The sequence below is a fragment of the Bombina bombina genome, chromosome 2, assembly GCF_027579735.1.
Source record: "Bombina bombina isolate aBomBom1 chromosome 2, aBomBom1.pri, whole genome shotgun sequence".
Taxonomy (NCBI): Eukaryota; Metazoa; Chordata; class Amphibia; order Anura; family Bombinatoridae; genus Bombina; species Bombina bombina.
The window spans coordinates 1,026,521,930-1,026,544,347 of NC_069500.1; positions in this window are offsets into that span (position 1 = coordinate 1,026,521,930).

Consider the following 22,418-nt stretch of genomic DNA (forward strand, 5'->3'; position numbering starts at 1 on the left):
TAATTGTAAGTAGGTGTCGGCGATGTTAGGGATGGCAGATTAGGGGTTAATCAAATTTAACTAGTGTTTGCGAGGCGGGAGTGCGGCGGTTTAGGGGTTAATATAGTTATTAAAGTGGCGGCGATGTCCGGTCGGCAGATTAGGGGTTAAAATTTTTATTTAAGTGTTTGCAATGTGTGGGGGGATGCTCGGTTTAGGGGTTAATAGGTAGTGTATGGGTGTTAGTGTACTTTTTATCACTTTAGTTAAGAGTTTTATGTTACGGCGTTAGCCCTTAACTACTGACTTTAAATGCGGTAGGAGTCTTGACAGGAGAGGGTGTACCGCTCACTTTTTCCAAGACTCGTAATACCGACGTCAGGCAAATCCCATTGAAAAGATAGGATACGCAATTGACATAAGGGGATTTGCGGTATGCTCGAGTCACAGAAAAAAAGTGAGCGGTACACCTGTACCTGCCAGGCTCGTAATACCAGCGGGCGTTAAAAAGTAGCGTTGGGACCTCTCAACGCTGCTTTTTAAGGCTAACGCAAGACTCGTAATCTAGGTATATTGATAGCTGAAATTGTTCGATATTATGCTTAACCCCTTAACAACACGAGTCGTACAGGGTACGTCGCACACAACCTGGTCTTTAAAGACCAGCGATGTACCCTGTACAACGTTGGGGATTAAAACGGCTGGAAGCGATCCTGATCGCTTCCAGCCGCTTTACGGCTATTGCAGTGATGCCTCGATATCGAGGCATCCTGCAATAACATTTTTCCCCCATGCAATGCAGAGAGAGCCTCTCTGCACCAGCATTGATGGCCGCAATCGTTGGTGGGTCGGAGCTGACGTGGGAGGCGGGTGAGCGACCATCGATGAAAGACTGAAGAGAGAGGGGGACGGGTTTGGGGGCGGGGTTGTCGGGAGCACGCACGGGGGGCGGCGGGCGGGTGCATGGGGAGGGAGCGGGTGGGAACTGCTACACTACAGAAAAAACATTTGTTATAAGTGGCAGTAAGGGGGGATAAAATCCCTAATAAAAGTAAATCTAAGGGATCTGGGAGCAGGTGGGGGGGGGGAAGCTATACTACAGAAAAAAGGAAAAAAAAAAAAAAAAAAAAACATTTTTATTTGCAAACTTGGTACTGGCAACCCAAGATGGCTCCCAGTAAGGTGGAAGGTTAGAGAGCTGTTTGGGGGGATCAGGAAGATTGGGGGCTGAGGGGGGATCCTACACAGCTGCATATGTAAATATGCTATACAATTATTTTTTTTTTTTTTAAATATATCCTTTTATTTTAGTACTGGCAGACTTTCTGTCAGTACTTAAGATGGCGGGGACAATTGTGGGATGGGGGAGGGAAGAGAGCGGTTTGGGAGGGATCCTGGGGTGTGATGTGTCAGGTGGGAGACTGATCTCTACGCTTAAGCTAAAATTAACCCTGCAAGCTCCCTACAAACTATCTAATTAACCCCTGCACTGCTGGGCATAATACATGTGTGGTGCGCAGCACCATTTAGCGGCCTTATAATTACCAAAAAGCAACGCCAAAGCCATATACGTCTGCTATTTCTGAACAAAGGGGATCCCAGAGAAGCATTTACAATCATTTATGCCATACTTGCAAAAGTTGTTTGTAAATAATTTCAGTGAGAAACCTAAAATTGTGAAAAATTTTACGTTTTTTTTTAATTTGATCGCATTTAGCGGTGAAATGGTAGCATGAAATATACCAAGATGGGCCTAGATCAATACTTGGGGTTGTCTACTACACTACACTAAAGCTAAAATTAACCCTAGACGCTCCCTACATGCTCCCTAATTAACCCCTTCACTGCTGGGCATTATACACGTGTGATGCGCAGTGGCATTTAGCGGCCTTCTAATTACCAAAAAGCAACGCCTAAGTCATATATGTCTGCTATTTCTGAACAAAGGGGATCCCTGATAAGCATTTACAACCATGTATGCCATAATTGCACAAGTTGTTTGTAAATAATTTCAGTGAGAAACCTAAAGATTGTGAAAATATTTGGGAGAAAGTGGGTTAGAGAGCTGTTTGGGGGGGATCAGGGAGGTTGGGGGCTAAGGGGGGATCCTACACAGCTGCATATGTAAATATGCTATACAATTATTATTATTTTTTTTAAATATATCCTTTTATTTTAGTACTGGCAGACTTTCTGCCAGTACTTAAGATGGCGGGGACAATTGTGGGATGGGGGAGGTATAAAACTGAAAAATTCAAATCATCCAATAACAATGAGAGCTATTTAAATCCTATTGGCTGATTTGAACAGCCAATAGGATTTAAGCAGCTCTCATTCCTATTGGCTGATTTTAATTTTTTAGCCAATAGGAATGCAACGGTACCCCAATATAAAAGGGGTACCTTGCATTCAATCTTCAGTGTGCGGCGGTCAATCACATGAAGAGGACCTCCACGTTGGACCAATGGAACTCCGCCTGGATGAAGATCTTTTGCCGGTCTTCAGCAACTGTGAGTACCAATTTTGGAGTTAGTGTTAGGTATTTTTTTGGGGGTGTTTTTTTAGATTAGGGCTTTTTTTTTAATTAAATGGGCCGAAAAAGAGCTGAATGCCCTTCTAAGGGCAATGACCAAACAAATGCCATTTTCAGGGCAACGGGTAGATTAGTTTTTTTTTATTTTTTTTGTTTTTTTTTATTTTGGGGGGTGGGGTTTTGTAATGTTAGGGGGTGTTGTAATTTTTTTACCAAAATTGATGTTTACATAAGGGCAATGCCATATAAAAGGTCCTTTTAAGAGCTATTGGTAGTTTATTTTAGATTAGGCTTTTTTTTCATTGTGGTGTGTGTTTTTTTTAACAGGGTATTAGAATAGTTATAATTTTTAATATTTTGGCTAATTTAGTTCATTTTTTTTAATGGAATTTTTTTTATTTTTGGGGTGTTTTTTTTAAGATTAGGCATTTTTTATTTTTAATGGGCCGAAAAGGAGCTGAATGCCCTTTTCAGGGCAATAGGTAGATTAGGTTTATTTTTATTTTTGGGATGTGTTTTTTTTTTTTGCTAAATAGCTGTTAACTTTCGGCCAATACCCTACAAAAGGCCATTTTAAGGGTCCTTGTAGTTTATTATAGATTAGGGTTTTTATTTTGGGGTGTTTTTTTTTTTGTTTTTTTTTAAACGGGTATTAGAATAGGAATAATTTTTATTGTTTTGTTATTTTTTGTAATTTTATTTTTTTTATTTTTTGTAATTTTAGTGTTTATTATTTTTTGTAATGGTAGTTTTAATTTTTTAGTAATCTTAGCTTTTTATTTTTAGTAATATTAGGTTTTTTTTATTTTTGTAATGTTAGGTTTTTTATTTTTAGTAATGTTAGGTTTTATAAGTGTAAGTGAGGAGAGGAAAGAAAGACGCTTAGTCCCAAAGTATATCCATAGGTTTATTGGATACGGGCCTGCTCATTTATCAAGGTGTTGCCTTTGTCTGATGCGTGTCACGCATGCGTACATGCGCTTCATCAGAGACAATGCCCTCATCTGCACTGGATCGTTAAATAGCCAGGTATAGCCAATATATGACAATATCGACTAATGCGCATTTAATTGGCTAAGGTTGGATAACCTTGGGAATAAGGCTAGATTAATTAACTAGACAATATTAGGATTATCAAAATATGTATTTTTATATTTAAATTGACAAATAAGATCCAGTGGAGGGGATGGGAAGCTGATACAGATGATGATAAAATTCTTAACAGATTAATTGAAAAACAAATATGTTAAACAGCTACTAAGATCTACTATAATTTCTTATAGTAGATTGTTGACATTGAGCAAGGTACTGATATTGAAGACAACATTAAGGTATTGTACTGAAAAAAATGGTGTATCTATATCAGATTATGAAAATACTACAAACAATAAAACATACATACAAATTATTGTGTGAATTATCTAAAAAGGAGAAAAAGTAGAAAGACAAAGTATGAGATAAAGGGGGAAGACTTACACTTTTACATTTTCTATATGATCTCCCTTGTGTGTTTGGAGGAAATACTCTTACTTGTAGAACTTATAATAGATGGTGATTTTGGTCCTCTGCCTAACAGATTGTATAAGACTCATCCATAACTCACTTTTTTTCATCTATCCCCCAGGGTTTGTTCCTGTTGGGTTCCACAAGCTCCTAAAATTATAGCTCTCATAAAATGAGCGAGAAAGTGATTCTACAAAGGTGGGTAAGATCTTGTTGTATACGTATCAAGTGTTATATAATCCAGTCGTTTCAGGGAAAGAAAATCATATTGACTTGTGGTTTAACTAAGCTAAAATAAAAAACTTAGACTTTATTTTATTTATAGTTTCCTATGTTAACATGTCCAGGGTAATGTGACATAGTTGAATAGATAAAGGCTTACATTTAGATGTGGAAATCTATAGATTTAATATAGTAGAGGTGTCCTATGTATATAACTATGGTGATTGTGTGAATTTAATGTCTTATCTTATTGGCATCAATGTCAATTGTGGTATAGGCATAGAGGGAACATTACTTTAAAGTAGGGAAATCTATCATATGTTGTTTGGTTTACTCTATAAATAAGTTGACATTGTATATTTTGTTGATATCTTTGGGGGTTCTGGTTTGTAATGTAAAGATCCAATATACTTCTCTCTTGAGTAGCTTCTTGACTAGGTCACCTCCCAATGGATTTTTTTCTATATGTTCTATAGCTATGAAGGAGAAATTTTACAAACGCTAGGATTTACTATTGAAACAAAATAAAGGGCACTTTCATTCATGAAGTATAAGATACTTCATGTAGAAAGCTCCTTTATTTGATTCAATCGATCGCTGCTCTTAGCTCTTACAGCAGCCCACGGCTAAAAAACTTTTTTGGCTAAGAGGTGACGTTTTCACCTCTTAGCCAATAGCCGTGCGGTAAATCCGGCTTGGCGCCCATGGGTGCCGGATTTACCACACAGCTATTGGCTAAGAGGTGAAAACGTCACCTCTTAGCAAAAAATTTTTGTAGCCGTGCGCTGCTGTAAGAGCTAAGAGCTAAGAGCGGCGATCGATTGAATCAAATAAAGGAGCTTTCTACATGAAGTATCTTATACTTCATGAATGAAAGTGCCCTTTATTTGTTTCAATAGTAAATAGTACAAATAGTACAGGGAGTGCAGAATTATTAGGCAAATGAGTATTTTGACCACATCATCCTCTTTATGCATGTTGTCGTACTCCAAGCTGTATAGGCTCGAAAGCCTACTACCAATTAAGCATATTAGGTAATGTGCATCTCTGTAAGGAGAAGGGGTGTGGTCTAATGACATCAACACCCTATATCAGGTGTGCATAATTATTAGGCAACTTCCTTTCCTTTGGCAAAATGGGTCAAAAGAAGGACTTGACAGGCTCAGAAAAGTCAAAAATAGTGAGATATCTTGCAGAGGGATGCAGCACTCTTAAAATTGCAAAGCTTCTGAAGCGTGATCATCGAACAATCAAGCGTTTCATTCAAAATAGTCAACAGGGTCGCAAGAAGCGTGTGGAAAAACCAAGGCGCAAAATAACTGCCCATGAACTGAGAAAAGTCAAGCGTGCAGCTGCCAAGATGCCACTTGCCACCAGTTTGGCCATATTTCAGAGCTGCAACATCACTGGAGTGCCCAAAAGCACAAGGTGTGCAATACTCAGAGACATGGCCAAGGTAAGAAAGGCTGAAAGACGACCACCACTGAACAAGACACACAAGCTGAAACGTCAAGACTGGGCCAAGAAATATCTCAAGACTGATTTTTCTAAGGTTTTATGGACTGATGAAATGAGAGTGAGTCTTGATGGGCCCGTGGCTGGATTGGTAAAGGGCAGAGAGCTCCAGTCCGACTCAGACGCCAGCAAGGTGGAGGTGGAGTACTGGTTTGGGCTGGTATCATCAAAGATGAGCTTGTGGGGCCTTTTCGGGTTGAGGATGGAGTCAAGCTCAACTCCCAGTCCTACTGCCAGTTTCTGGAAGACACCTTCTTCAAGCAGTGGTACAGGAAGAAGTCTGCATCCTTCAAGAAAAACATGATTTTCATGCAGGACAATGCTCCATCACACACGTCCAAGTACTCCACAGCGTGGCTGGCAAGAAAGGGTATAAAAGAAGAAAATCTAATGACATGGCCTCCTTGTTCACCTGATCTGAACCCCATTGAGAACCTGTGGTCCATCATCAAATGTGAGATTTACAAGGAGGGAAAACAGTACACCTCTCTGAACAGTGTCTGGGAGGCTGTGGTTGCTGCTGCACGCAATGTTGATGGTGAACAGATCAAAACACTGACAGAATCCATGGATGGCAGGCTTTTGAGTGTCCTTGCAAAGAAAGGTGGCTATATTGGTTACTGATTTGTTTTTGTTTTGTTTTTGAATGTCAGAAATGTATATTTGTGAATGTTGAGATGTTATATTGGTTTCACTGGTAAAAATAAATAATTGAAATGGGTATATATTTGTTTTTTGTTAAGTTGCCTAATAATTATGCACAGTAATAGTCACCTGCACACACAGATATCCCCCTAAAATAGCTATAACTAAAAACAAACTAAAAACTACTTCCAAAACTATTCAGCTTTGATATTAATGAGTTTTTTGGGTTCATTGAGAACATGGCTGTTGTTCAATAATAAAATTAATCCTCAAAAATACAACTTGCCTAATAATTCTGCACTCCCTGTATAACGCTAGTATTTACTTTCACTTTAACATAACTAATATGCCAAAAAAATTTTTTTAAACTTTAACTAAACTAATTTGCCAAAATTAAATTATTTATTTAACTAATGAAATGAAACAAAATAAATTTTAGCGTTGCACATGTCTAAAATATATATAGTCCTGGAAATAAATTGCACTCTCTGGATTTGAACACCCCGAAACGTCACACAGTAAAACAGTGTTTGTCTTCAAATTCAGAGAGTGCAATTTATTTCCATGAGTTATATTTATACTTTATTGCACCCTGATATATATTTGATGGTATGGTATATTTGATGGTATGGTGAGAGTGCTTGACATCTGGATTATATATATATAAATGATATTAATCCCATATGTGCACTCACCCCAAGCGCAAACAAACCATGCTACACTATTAACCCATAATTTGTCACAACCCCGCCACCATCGCTTTTAACCCCTAAACCACCACAACCACCACCACCACGATAAACTCCCTACTCTACATAACCCCTAAATTGTCAATACCCCACCGCAATAAGCCCTACAATATTTAACCCGCTAACCTGGAATACATGTCACTGGAAGTATTTCTAATTTAACATAAATTTTAACATTTCTAGCTCTCATATGCATACTAATATAGCATACATTGATAATGTGTTAGCTATTATAAGAAAGCATGTCATTTACTAATTAAGAACATTTAGGTTTTTATTGTCACTAGACACTGGTGTTAAAAAGTTTATATAAATGGTATGTTTTTAAATTTTATTAAATAAGTTTATACAATTCTTCTCAAATCGCTATCCAGCGCAATATGTTTAGAAGCTTGTTAAGATTTATTAAACACTATCTCTGATGTAAAGTGTTGTTCAGCATTTGAGTTATTATAGGTTTTGGCATTTTATTGTGCTTCTTTTAAAATCCTTGACCTCCTTCCAAAAGAGAAAACGGAATTATCACTTCCAAAAGTTTCAGATCAAGGACTGACTGAAAGAAAGCATGTGTTTTCACGGGTTCTTTCAGTACATGAGACAGAAGAAACCTTCCCTGAGGAGGTCTTGACTCAGGAATCCAGGAAATAATGCGACCAGGCCTTTTGAAAACAGCTTATTCTGCCCCCTACTAGAACTAGATCTGGATCAAGGCCGTACCTTCAAGCTGATTTGGAAGAGGAAGAATACTTCTTTTTTTACCTTGGTTCAGTTGGTATTGAAGTTCCGGAATATCTGGAAGATATAGACTTAAAGGGACACTGAACACATATTTTTTTATCATGATTCAGCTAGAGCATGGAATTTTAAGCAACTTTCTAATTTACTCCTATTATCAAATTTTCTTCATTCTCTTGGTATCTTTATTTGAAAAGCAAGAATGTAAGTTTAGATGCCGGCCCATTTTTGGTGAACAACCTGGGTTGTTCTTGCTGATTGGAGGATAAATTCATCCACCAATAAAAAAGTGCTGTCCAGGGTCTGAACCAAAAAGAAAAGCCCAGATGCCTTTGTTTTCAAATAAAGATAGCAAGAGAACGAAGAAAAATTGATAATAGGAGTAAATTAGAAAGTTGCTTAAAATTGCATGCTCTATCTAAATCACTAAAGAAAATTTTGAGTTCAGTGTCCCTTTAAGTAAAGAAAAGGAAGACTGACTAAAGAGACAAAATCAAACGTTGGCCTGTTCTTACCCTTAGATGTATTGTTCTGAGGTAAAAAGCCCCATCTTTCCTCCAGTCATCGTGGAAATAAGGGCATCCAAGCATGGACCAAATAAAATCTTTCACTGGAAAGGGGAGAGATTAAGATCTACCCATGGAAACCAAGTCAGCAGACCAAAACTTCAACTACAAAACGTTTCTGGCCATAGCATGACAAATAAAAGAATTTGCCAATTTCTGTACCGTAATTTAGAAGATCTTAATCAGAAGATTCATCTGAAAATTTGACTGAAAGAGAATCACACTAAAGAAAAGATGATGCAGCTACACAAGTGATATGAATAGATGGTTTAAACAAAAACCTGCTTGTTGGAAGACCTTCCTATGGAAAAATGTCAATTTTCATCCATGGGGTCTCTGAAAGAAGTACTATCCTCTAAGAGAATAGTAGTTCATTTGGCAAGAATGGTAATTGCTCTGTTAACTTTGTGAATGGAGTCCCATAACTCTTCATTAGAGGATGGTAAGGTTCTGAAATGTATTAGACACAGTAAAAGGAATCCCTGTCTTGGCTCATTCATTAGAAATTATTTCAGAAATGGCTTCAGGAACAGGAAAAGCTTCTAGAAGCTTACAGAAAGTTTTAAGATATATACATATAGTAGTTTGATAGATATCTCCTCTGTAGGTTTATGGTCTTGGACTCCTAAAGGGCATGAAACCTCTTAATCCACAAAGATGTTCCAGCTTGAACATGAAAAAGAAGTATTTTCATGTCTAGATCGGTATTAGAGTCCTGATCTGCTTGTAAGTCACCTTTAGAAAACATATTTGAGGTGACAGAGTCTGATACCTTCAATATATCTTAACTATTCTGTCATTTTGAGTAATAGAAAGTCCAGCTCAATCAATATTAGGTTGAGTATCAGACAAAGTGTGATTGCGTTTACGCTGCTTTGAAGAACTGCACAAAACGCACAAAGGGAGGACAGAGTGTCTTTGAGGTGTAATTTGCATTATTTTGAATAGATTGTGTAATGCAGTCCAAACAGAAATTTCAAAGCTGAGCTGGAGGTACAATAGGAATAATCTTGCAAAATCCACATACTGTTCAAATAAACAAATTATCAACAGATTTACCCTCTAAAGGATTTAAATGAAAAGACATGGGGACAGCTGCAGTATACTTCATAATAAAGCACGAAACAGACAAATGAATGCAGACCACCAAGTAAAAATCTGTAAATTATACTGTAAATACAAGGAAAAACAGTAAGTAGATGTGTGGAAATAAATCACCAGGGACCTAAATATTAAAATCTTATAGAATAAAATTAAAGGGATATAAAACTCATTTTTTTTCTTTCATGATTCAGATAGAGAATACTATTTTCAACAATTTTCGAATTTACTTCTATTGTCAAATTACCTTTGTTCTTCTGTTGAAAAAATACCTAGGTAGGTTCTGGAGCTAGGACCCAGCTGCTGATTGGTGGCTGCTAATTTATGCCTGTTGTCATTGTCTTACAGATGTGTTCAGCAATCCCCCAGTAGTGCATTGCTGCTCATTCATTGAAGGATACTAACGGCTAGATTTAGAGTTGGGCGGTAGCCGTGAAAACCAGCGTTAGAGGCTCCTAACGCTGGTTTTTACTGCCCTCTGGTATTTGGAGTCAGTCAGGAAAGGATCTAACGCTCACTTTGCAGCCGTGACTTTTACATACCGCAGATCCCCCTACGCCATTTGCGTATCCTATCTTTTCAATGGGATCTTTCTAACGCCGGTATTTAGAGTCATGGCTGAAGTGAGCGTTAGAAATCTAATGACAAAACTCCAGTCGCAGAAAAAAGTCAGTAGTTAAGAGCTTTCTGGGCTAACGCCGGTTCATAAAGCTCTTAACTACTGTGCTCTAAAGTACACTAACACCCATAAACTACCTATGTACCCCTAAACCGAGGTCCCCCCACATCGCCGCCACTCTAATTACATTTTTTAACCCCTAATCTGCCGTCTGCACGCCGCCGCAAGATACGTTATACTTATGTACCCCTAATCTGCTGCCCCTAACACTGCCGACCCCTATATTATATTTATTAACCCCTAATCTGCCCCCCTCAACGTTGCCTCCACCTGCCTACACTTATTAACCACTAATCTGCCGACCGGACCACGCCGCTATTATAATAAAGTTATTAACCCCTAATCCGCCTCACTCCCGCCTCAATAACCCTATAATAAATAGTATTAACCCCTAATCTGCCCTCCCTAACATCGCCGACACCTAACTTCAAACATTAACCCCTAATCTGCCGACCGGATCACACCGCTACTATAATAAATGTATTAACCCCTAAAGCTAAGTCTAACACTAACACCCCCTAAATTAAATATAATTTAAATCTAACTAAATAAATTAACTCTTATTATATCAATTATTCCTATTTAAAGCTAAATACTTACCTGTAAAATAAATCCTAATATAGCTACAATATAAATTATAATTATATTGTAGCTATTTTAGGATTAATATTTATTTTACAGGTAACTTTGTATTTATTTTAACCAGGTACAATAGCTATTAAATAGTTAATAACTATTTAATAGCTAAAATAGTTAAAATAATTACAAAATTACCTGTAAAATAAATCCTAACCTAAGTTATAATTAAACCTAACACTACACTATCAATAAATTAATTAATTAAATAAACTACCTACAATTACCTACAATTAAACCTAACACTACACTATCAATAAATTAATTAAATAAAATACCTACAAATAACTACAATGAAATAAACTAACTAAAGTACAAAAAATAAAAAAGAACTAAGTTACAAAAAATAAAAAAATATTTACAAACATTAGAAAAATATTACAACAATTTTAAACTAATTACACCTACTCTAAGCCCCCTAATAAAATAACAAAGACCCCCAAAATAAAAAAATGCCCTACCCTATTCTAAATTAAAAAAGTTCAAAGCTCTTTTACCTTACCAGCCCTGAAAAGGGCCCTTTGCGGGGCATGCCCCAAAGAATTCAGCTCTTTTGCCTGTAAAAAAAAAAACATACAATACCCCCCCAACATTACAACCCACCACCCACATACCCCTAATCTAACCCAAACCCCCCTTAAATAAACCTAACACTAAGCCCCTGAAGATCTCCCTACCTTGTCTTCACCTCACCGGGTTCACCGATCGGTCCAGAAGAGGGTCCGAAGTCTTGATCCAAGCGACGGCTGAAGAACTCCATCATCGGGCTAAAGTCGGAAGTCCATCATCGGGATGAAGTCTTCTATCAAGCTGCATCTTCAATCTTCTTTCTTCCGAAGTGGAGCCATCTTCTTCCCAGCCGACGCGGATCCAACCTCTTCAAGCGACGCCTACTCGCCGAATGACGGTTCCTTTAAATGACGTCATCCAAGATGGCGTCCCTCGAATTCCGATTGGCTGATAGGATTCTATCAGCCAATCGGAATTAAGGTAGGAATATTCTGATTGGCTGATGGAATCAGCCAATCAGATTCAAGTTCAATCCGATTGGCTGATCCAATCAGCCAATCAGATTGAGCTCGCATTCTATTGGCTGTTCCGATCACTCAGGAGCAGGGTACATAATGCAATTATAGTAAAAATAATCAGTGCTCTATTTCATAAGGATGCACAACGCTAATAGAAAAGAAAGTCTTAAAAATTTTTGCTCCTTAGTATTACCCCCAAAAAACACTAGACATAGGGTCAGATTATGAATGGAGCGCTGTTGTTTGCAGGCGATCAATATCAGGTTTTCACATTCATTTGCGAGCAAGTTAAATTGTGCTCGTATTACAAGTTGAGAGTAAATGCGAACGCGTTAGCACAATCGCGATTTATGCCAGAATAATTACTGCGACTTCAGAGCTCTGGTTAACTGTTTAAGGAAACTAAAAACTGTCACAAAATACATCAAAATACATTTGTAAATAGAAACGGGTTTATATGTGAGCCCCTGATTATGTCAGGTCATAAACTGGCTGAAGGTTTTATTGAGAGTATGGCTAAGATAAAAAATATATCTGATTATAATGAGATAATTCTCAATAGAAATATATATATATGTAAAAATAGATTTGGGAATTAAACAACCCAAACTGCTAGAAAAACACACACTACACAATATATAGTAATTTGTTGAAATAAATATGTAAATTTATTTAAAAGGTTAAAAATATTTAATAGTAAAAAAATAAATGTCACAAATATGTATTAAAAACACAAAGAAATTTTTCCTAATTGGTACCAATAGCTAAAAAACTAGAAGAAATTCAAATAAAGTGTATATAGAATTGTTCAGGAGATAAAGAAACAAAACAAAATGAAACACAAGCTAATTAATTATAAGATGTGGATCTAAACTCTTCATGCCACACTCGTTGAAATATGGTGATTTTATCTCTGTTATAATCAAAAGAAAAGTCTTTTACTTGTTGATCCTCATGAAATGCTGTTACATTATAACATCCGCAAATTTGCGTAACTTGAAAGGAACAGAGAAAAAAAAACCCCGGGGGAAAAGGTACTGTAGTTAATTCCAGATTTGCACCTTGTTATCAGAAAACAGTCTTTGAGCAAAGAATATTGGTTTCGTTTACCTGATATGGTTTCGTTTACCTAGAGAGCAAATGAATTTTTAATCTAAGTTAAAAATCCATTTGCTCTCTAGTTGTAAACGTTTGTTATGCACATCTCCTCCTCTTACTTGTTTTGGTAGTTTGGCTATGCAACTACCAAAACAAGTAAGAGGAGGAGATGTGCATAACAAACTTTTACAACTAGAGAGCAAATTGATTTTTAAAAACTTAGATACACTTCATCCACAAGGTCTTAATTTAGAAATTGAATTAGGTAGTTTTTTTAAATTAAATTCTTAATCAATTATAATACTTATTTTTAAATAACTTCCTAGAGCTTGAATAATTTCTAAACACTAAATCAATTGCCAACCTATGTAAATTAGTGTCATTTCTTAACTAACTTATTACAGTTCAAAATTGTCCCCTTTTTTAACAAACAGTTTTAAAATTTATATTTTAAACTTTCTTAGTTTTTATATCGTTCTTTGTTGAAGTGCATTAATTTTTTACTGAAGTTTGATGTTTAAAAGTTTCTGTCACAAATAACTATGTTTTCTGATACTTCTTTTGAAATTACTATTTACACAACAATCTGTATACTGTTTTAAACTCTTTTTGATAATCAAACATTTTATTATAGACCTTTTTCTTTAAAATACTGCATAGGTCAATGTATGCTGTCTATACCGAGGTGAATAAATATAAATGAAAGAACATTAGGGAAAAGTCAACACAGTAATCAACTATTTATTTATTTCGATAAACAATTAAGCAGTAGGGTATATAAGGATCAATACTAGTACAGTCCGTTATGGCTTGAAAAAGGCTCCTGAGAGCTGAAACGCGTTGCCTTCTAACGGACCACCAACGGATCATTCTTTGGAGATACTCCCTACTGGAAGGCTCTGAAACCAAAAGTCTCCCGCAATTTGTGGGCGTGTCTAGGAAAGAAGACACGGCGTACTGGGCGTCAAAAGGAACACACGAGGAACGCCGGAAGAAACAAGGAAGGGAGAGACAGACTGTGCCTCTTTTCAGTGAAATAGCTTTACACCAAGGACCGGAATTCTCACTCTACCGATCTACATACCAGCATATCAGGTAAATGAAACCAATATTCTTTGCTCAAAGACTGTTTTCTGATAACAAGGTGCAAATCTGGAATTAACTACAGTACCTTTTCCCCCGGGGGTATTTTGCAAGTGGAGCTTTATGCTTTAAGGACTTTTTTTCTCTGTTCCTTTCAAGTGACGCAAATTTGCGGATGTTATAATGTAACAGCATTTTATGAGGATCAACAAGTAAAAGACTTTTCTTTTGATTATAACAGAGATAAAATCACCATATTTCAACGAGTGTGGCATGAAGAGTTTAGATCCACATCTTATAATTAATTAGCTTGTGTTTCATTTTGTTTTGTTTCTTTATCTCCTGAACAATTCTATATACACTTTATTTGAATTTCTTCTAGTTTTTTAGCTATTGGTACCAATTAGGAAAAATTTCTTTGTGTTTTTAATACATATTTGTGACATTTTTTTTTTTTACTATTAAATATTTTTAACCTTTTAAATAAATTTACATATTTATTTCAACAAATTACTATATATTGTGTAGTGTGTGTTTTTCTAGCAGTTTGGGTTGTTTAATTCCCAAATCTATTTTTACATATATATATATTTCTATTGAGAATTATCTCATTATAATCAGATATATTTTTTATCTTAGCCATACTCTCAATAAAACCTTCAGCCAGTTTATGACCTGACATAATCAGGTGCTCACATATAAACCTGTTTCTATTTACAATACCATTTTTGCAGGCTCTGGGATTGCCTGTTTCTTTATGTGTAGTGTGGTTTTATAACCAGCGCATTTGGTTTTTCTAAAAATATTCTTCACATCAAAATACATTACTAACTATAGATAAACTCATCATAACACCACCTAATAAAAATTATTTAGAAAAAAATATTGCATTTTTAAAGTTATAAGGGTTCAAAAATATGAAACCTCAGGTTTTAGAAAAAAAAAAGAAGGCAAAGGGCTTTAACATAGAGATGCATACAGTACATATACATGTCATGTATTTACAGACATATATACACATATAAACACAAAAATACATATGTATACATATTCAGACATATATAGAAGTGCATTAAAACTCTTTGCAGTCAAGTAGATGAAAACATGTAAAAATAATATTTATGCAATATTTATATTTAATAAAGTATTATACTGTATGTTTACTGTAAATATTTGACATTCCAATGTTCTGTAAATAGCAGAATATGTTCTAAGTATTATAAATAGATTTTCCTGTATGTATGTAGCTATACCTATATATGATCATCTGTGTGTATATATATATATATATATATATATATATACAGTTGCAAGAAAAAGTATGTGAACCCTTTGGAATGATATGGATTTCTGCACAAATTGGTCATAAAATGTGATCTGATCATCATCTAAGTCACAACAATAGACAATCACAGTCTGCTTAAACTAATAGCACACAAAGAATGAAATGTTGCCATGTTTTTATTGAACACACCATGTAAACATTCACAGTGCAGGTGGGAAAAGTATATGAACCCCTAGACTAATGACATCTCCAAGAGCTAATTGGAGTGAGATGTCAGCCAACTGGAGTCCAATCAATGAGATGAGATTGGAGGTGTTGGTTACAGCTGCCCTGCCCTATAAAAAACACACCAGTTCTGGGTTTGCTTTTCACAAGAAGCATTGCCTGATGTGAATGATGCCTCGCACAAAAGAGCTCTCAGAAGATCTACGATTAAGAATTGTTGACTTGCATAAAGCTGGAAAGGGTTATAAAAGTATCTCCAAAAGCCTTGCTGTTCATCAGTCCACTGTAAGACAAATTGTCTATAAATGGAGAAAGTTCAGCACTGCTGCTACTCTCCCTAGAAGTGGCCGTCCTGTAAAGATGACTGCAAGAGCACAGCGCAGACTGCTCAATGAGGTGAAGAAGAATCCTAGAGTGTCAGTTAAAGACTTACTAAAGTCATTGACAAATGCTAACATCCTTGTTAGCGAATCTACAATACGTAAAACACTAAACAAGAATGGATTTCATGGGAGGATACCACAGAGGAAGCCACTGCTGTCCAAACAAAACATTGCTGCACGTTTACAGTTTGCACAAGAGCACCTGGATGTTCCACAGCAGTACTGGCAAAATATTCTGTGGACAGATGAAACCAACGTTGAGTTGTTTGGAAGAAACACACAACACTATGTGTGGCGAAAAAGAGGCACAGCACACCAACATCAAAACCTCATCCCAACTGTGAAGTATGGTGGTGGGGGCATCATGGTTTAGGGCTGTTTTGCTGCATCAGGGCCTGGACAGATTGCTATCATCGAAGGAAAAATGAATTCCCAAGTTTATCAAGATGTTTTGCAGGAGAACTTAAGGCCATCTGTCTACCAGCTGAAGCTCAACAGAAGATGGGTGTTGCAATAGGACAATAACCCAAAGCATAGAAGTAAATCAACAACAGAATGGCTTAAACAGAAGAAAATACGCCTTCTGAAGTGGCCCAGTCAGAGTCCTGACTTCAACCCGATTGAGATGCTGTGGCATGACCTCAAGAAAGTGATTCACACCAGACATCCCAAGAATATTGCTGAACTGAAACAGTTCTGTAAAGAGGAATGGTCAAGAATTACTTCTGACCGTTGTGCCTGTCTGATCTGCAATTACAGGAAACGTTTGGTTGAAGTTATTGCTGCCAAAGGAGGTTCAACCAGTTATTAAATCCAAGGGTTCACATACTTTTTCCACCTGCACTATGAATGTTTACATGGTGTGTTCAATAAAAACATGGCAACATTTCATTCTTTGTGTGTTATTAGTTTAAGCAGACTGTGATTGTCTATTGTTGTGACTTAGATGATGATCAGATCACATTTTATGACCATTTTGTGCAGAAATCCATATCATTCCAAAGGTTTCACATACTTTTTCTTGCAACTGTGTATATATATATATATATATATATATATATATATATATATATATATATATATATATATATATATATATATATATATATATATATAATACCAAAATACCATCAGATATATATAGAAATATGTTTTTATGAATAAATCGAAAATATTCTTCTATGTGAAGGTCATGGGAATGTGAAATATTCATATTTTTATGTCAGGTTAGTGCACTTGAGAATATGCGTTCGAGTTAGCGCGAGAGTGGGGTGTTCCAACTTTTTAATTTCCATTGACTTCTATGGGGGAATAGGTTATTGCGTGTGCAATGTTATAGCTTTGGCTGTTTGCATGCATCGGTTAGCGGGCTAGTGATAACTTTTTACTTTCAACTCATAATACGAGTACAATGCGACGTTCAAAAAAAGTTTACTTCAAGCGCAGTTAATGGAGTGTTAAACAACGCTCCATTTGTAATCTGGCCCTTCATGTTTACATAATTATGATGTATGTACCGCAAAAAGTAGTAGAATTAAATTGCAGACTCATAGGTATTTTTCAGTAATCTTTATTTATTACTGTTACAGAAATACATATAACAGTTGAAGCTGTATTATACAAACAATGACCTAGATTACAAGTTGTGTGCTAAACCTGGTGCGTAAATAACACTAAAAATGTAGTGGTACCGCACTTCCCTTAATGCTGGCATTAAAAGTTACACAAAAAAACCTTCTTGTGTTGTGTGATAAGCTTCATACCGCACAAAAGCCAAGTACTGACTTGACGTGCTCGTGCACGTTTTCCCCCATAGACATCAAAAAACTAACACCTGTGATTGCGGAATGGCGATCGCTATAACGTTTATGTCTATGGAGACAAGATGTTTATGGAGACAAGATGTTTATGGAGACAAGAAAGTTATGTAAAAATCTAACATCCTAACATAAACCGCTAGTCTAAATACCCCTAATCCGCCGTGCCTGACATCGCCAACACTAAATAAAGATATTAACCCCTAAACCTGCCACCCCCGATATCGCCAACACTACAATAAACCTATCAACCCCTAAACCGTCGACCCCCACATCACTAACACCTAACCTAAATAAAACTATTAACCCCTAATCCGCCACCCCCGCATTGCAAATACTAAACTAAACCTATTAACCCCTAAACCGCCAAACACCCACATCCCAAATACTAAACCTATTAACCCCTAAACCGCCAAACACCCACATCCCAAATACTAAATCAATTAACCCCTAAACCGCCAAACACCCACATCGTGACTACCTAAATTAAACTATTAACCCCTAAACCTAATACCCCCTAACTTTAAATTAAACTTACAATATAACTACCTTAAAATAATTAAAAATTTACCTGTGAAATATAAAAAACTAAGCTTAAACTATAAATAAACCTAAGATTACTATTTATAAAAAAAATAATATATAACACGAATAAAAAAACTAATTTACAAAATTAAAATATCCTAATACTAAGAGTACAAAAAATAATAAACAAAATTATCAAAAAAAATAAAAATAAACCTAATCTAATACCCCTATAAAAAAACAAAAACCTTATCTAACAATAAACTACCAATAGCCCTTAAAAGGGCCTTTTGTAGGGAAATACCCTAAAGAAATAAGCTTTCTTTGGGAAAAAAAATGTCAAAATCCCCCCTAACAATACAACCCCTACCCACCCCAAACCCTCAAAATAAAAAAAACCTAACTAAAAATTCCTAACCTAACACTAACCCTGACAAAGGTACTCACCATTCCTGAAGTCCGGCGGTCACGGTCTTCTTCCAGGCGGTTCCATCTTCATCCAGCGCTGGGCCATCTTCTTTCTTCATGCCTATGGAACAGTCAATAGGATTTAAGTAGCTCTCATCCTATTGGATGATTTGAAAATTTCAGCCAATAGGAATGCAAGGTACCCCAATATAAAACGGGTACCTTGCATTCAAGCTTCAGTGTGCGGCGGACGATCGCATGAAGAGAACCCTCCTCGCTGGATGTCTGCATGGCTGCCATTCCAGCTCTGCTCCACACCGCCTTCGCTCTGTGCCACCAGGATGAAGAAAGAAGGTGGCTCCGCGCTGGATGAAGATGGATCCGTCTGGAAGAAGACCTTCACCGCCAGACTTTTGGAATGGTGAGTACCTTTGTCGGGGTTAGTGTTAGGTTTTTTTCTTATTTTTTTTTTTTTTTTTTTTTTTTTTTTTAGATTAGGGATTTTCTTTTTAAAGACACGATGAGTCCACGGATTTCATCCTTACTTGTGGGATTTCCCCTCCTGGTCAGCAGGAGGAGGCAAAGAGCACCACAGCAGAGCTGCCATATATAGCTCCTCCCTTCCCTCCCACTCCAGTCATTCTCTTTGCCTGCGTTAGTGATAGGAAGTGGCAAATTGAGGTGTTAGTTTTAGATTCTTCAATCAAGAGTTTATTATTTTTAAAGTGGTGCCAGAGAGTACTACTTTGTTCTAGGGTGTAGCCGTAGTCCATATCAGTCTCTTCAGTAGAGCTTTTGGTGGCTTTAGAGCAGTAGGAACTGGTGGGACATAATTCCCACTGCGCCTCCTATACCTTTATAATGCCCTAATTCAGATAGCCTAAGCACAGTTAAACTCAGGCTTATCTTTTTCCACAGGGCTATGGGAGGGAGAGGACCTCTTACACCTGCTGGACTGTCCTGCTATCAGACAGCATTTAAGGTAAGTGCTAACTTTATTCATTCTGGGGAATAAAAAGGACAGATGGTGCCTAAGGTGGAAGGAGCTATTTCCACTCTAGCCAAGTGAACTACTATTCCCATTGAGGATAGTTGTGCTTTTAAAGATCCCATGGACAAAAAGGTGGAGGGTCTGCTTAAGAAGATTTATGTTCACCAGGGTCTGCTATTGCAGCCAGCTGCGTCCATTGCTACGGTCATTGCTACGGTCACTAGTGCAGCAGCTTATTGGTTTGATGCTCTGTCTGAGTCTCTCAGAACTGAAACCACTTTAGAGGAGATCCAGGAAAGGATTAAAGCTCTAAAGTTGGCTAATGCCTTTATTACAGATGCTTCCCTGCAAATTACTAAATTGGCAGCTAAGAGTTCGGGGTTTTCTATCCTAGCCAGCAGAGCTTTATGGTCTGCGGACGTATCTTCCAAGTCTAAGCTTCTGGCAATTCCTTACAAGGGAAAGACCTTGTTTGGACCGGGCCTGAAGGAAATTATTTCTGATATCAGAGGAGGCAAGGGTCATCTCCTTCCTCAGGATAAGAGAAGTAAACAAAAAGGACGACAAAGTAATTTTCGTTCCTTTTAGAATTTCAAGGGGAATTCTTTCTCTTCCTCCTCTAAACACGAAGGGAACTATTCGCAATCTAAGTCTACCTGGAGAACAAACCAGTCTTGGAACAAGGGTAAACAATCCAAGAAGTCTGCTGTTGATTCCAAAACAGCATGAAGGGCATGCCCCCAATCCGGGACCGGATTTGGTAGGAGGCAGGCTCTCTTTTTTTGTTCAGGCTTGGGTTCGAGACGTTCAGGATTCCTGGGCGGTAGAAATAGTGGCTCAGGGATACAAACTGGAATTCAAGAATTTTCCTCCCAGAGGAAGATTTCTTCTTTCAAGATTATCTGCAAACCAGATAAAAAAGAGGCATTCTTACATTGTGTAAGAGACCTCTCCTCCCTGGGAGTAATTGTTCCCGTTCCAGCACAGGAACAGGGGCAGGGGTTTTATTCAAATCTGTTTTTAGTTCTTAAAAAAGAGGGAACTTTCAGACCTATATTAGATCTCAAGAGTCTAAACAAGTTTCTCAGAGTTCCATCATTCAAGATGGAAACTATTCGTACAATTCTTCCATTGATCCAGGAGGGTCAATTTATGACGACAGTGGACTTGAAGGATGCATATCTTCATGTTCCTATCCACAGAGATCATCACAAGTTCCTAAGGTTTGCTTTTCTGGACAAACACTTTCAGTTTGTGGCTCTTCCTTTCGGACTGGCCATGGCACCCAGAATTTTCACAAAGGTTCTGGGGTCTTTGCTTGCTGTTCTAAGACCACGGGGCATTGCGGTGGCGCCTTATCTGGACGATATTCTGATCCAGGCGCCATCTTGTCAACAAGCAAGGTCCCATATCGACATTGTACTGTCTTTCCTGAGGACTCACAGGTGGAAGGTAAATCTGGAAAAGAGTTCCATAATACCGAAAGCATGGGTGACTTTCTTGGGAACTGTAATCGATTCTATATCCATAAGGATTTTTCTGACAGAGGTCAGGAAATCAAAGATTCTAGATACCTGTTGAGCCCTTCAGTCCAATCCTCTGCCGTCAGTGGCACAGTGCATGGAAGTAATCGGACTGATGGTGGTGGCAATGGACATCATTCCGTTTGCTCGGTTTCACCTCAAACCTCTGCGGTTAAACATGCTCAGGCTGTGGAATGGAGATTATACAGACTTGTCTCCTCGAATAACCCTGGAGCAGGAGACAAGGGATTCACTTCAATGGTGGTTGTCCCTGGATCATCTATCCCAGGGAACATGCTTTCGCAGACCATCTTGGGTGATTGTGACAACAGATGCCAGCCTTCTAGGGTGGAGAGCTGTCTGGGGTCCTCTGAAGGCTCAGGGAGTGTGGACTCCGGCGGAATCTGTTCTTCCTATAAACATCCTGGAACTGAGAGCGATCTTCAATGCTCTTCTGACCTGGCCTCAATTGGCTTCGGCCCAGTTCATCAGATTCCAGACGGACAACATAACGACAGTGGCTTACATCAATCATCCAGGAGGAATGAGGAGTTCCTTAGCAATGACCGAGGTAGCCAAGATAATCCGGTGGGTGGAGGCCCATTCTTGTCATCTGTCAGCGATCCATCTCCCAGGAGTGGACAACTGGGAGGCGGATTTTCTGAGCAGACAGACTTTTCATCCAGGAGAGTGGGAACTACACCCGGAAGTGTTTTCCAACCTGATTCTCAAATGGGGTCGGCCGGAGTTGGATCTCATGGCATCTCGTCAGAATGCCAAGCTCCTGAGATACGGGTCGAGGTCCAGGGATCCCCAGGCAGAACTGATAGATGCTTTGGCGGTTCCTTGGTCCTTCAATCTTGCATACCTATTTCCTACATTTGCGCTTCTTCCTCGAGTCATTGCCAGAATCAAACAGGAGAGAGCATCAGTGATCCTCATTGCTCCTTCGTGGCCTCGCAGGATTTGGTATGCAGATCTGGTGGACATGTCAACCCTGCCACCTTGGAGACTTCCGTTGAGGAAGGACCTTCTCATTCAAGGGCCCTTCTTTCACCCAAATCTAGTTTCTCTGAAGCTGACTGCTTGGAGATTGAACGCTTAATCCTATCCAAGCGGGGATTTTCTGATTCGGTCATAGAGACCATGATCCAGGCTCGTAAACCTGTGACCAGAAAGATTTACTATA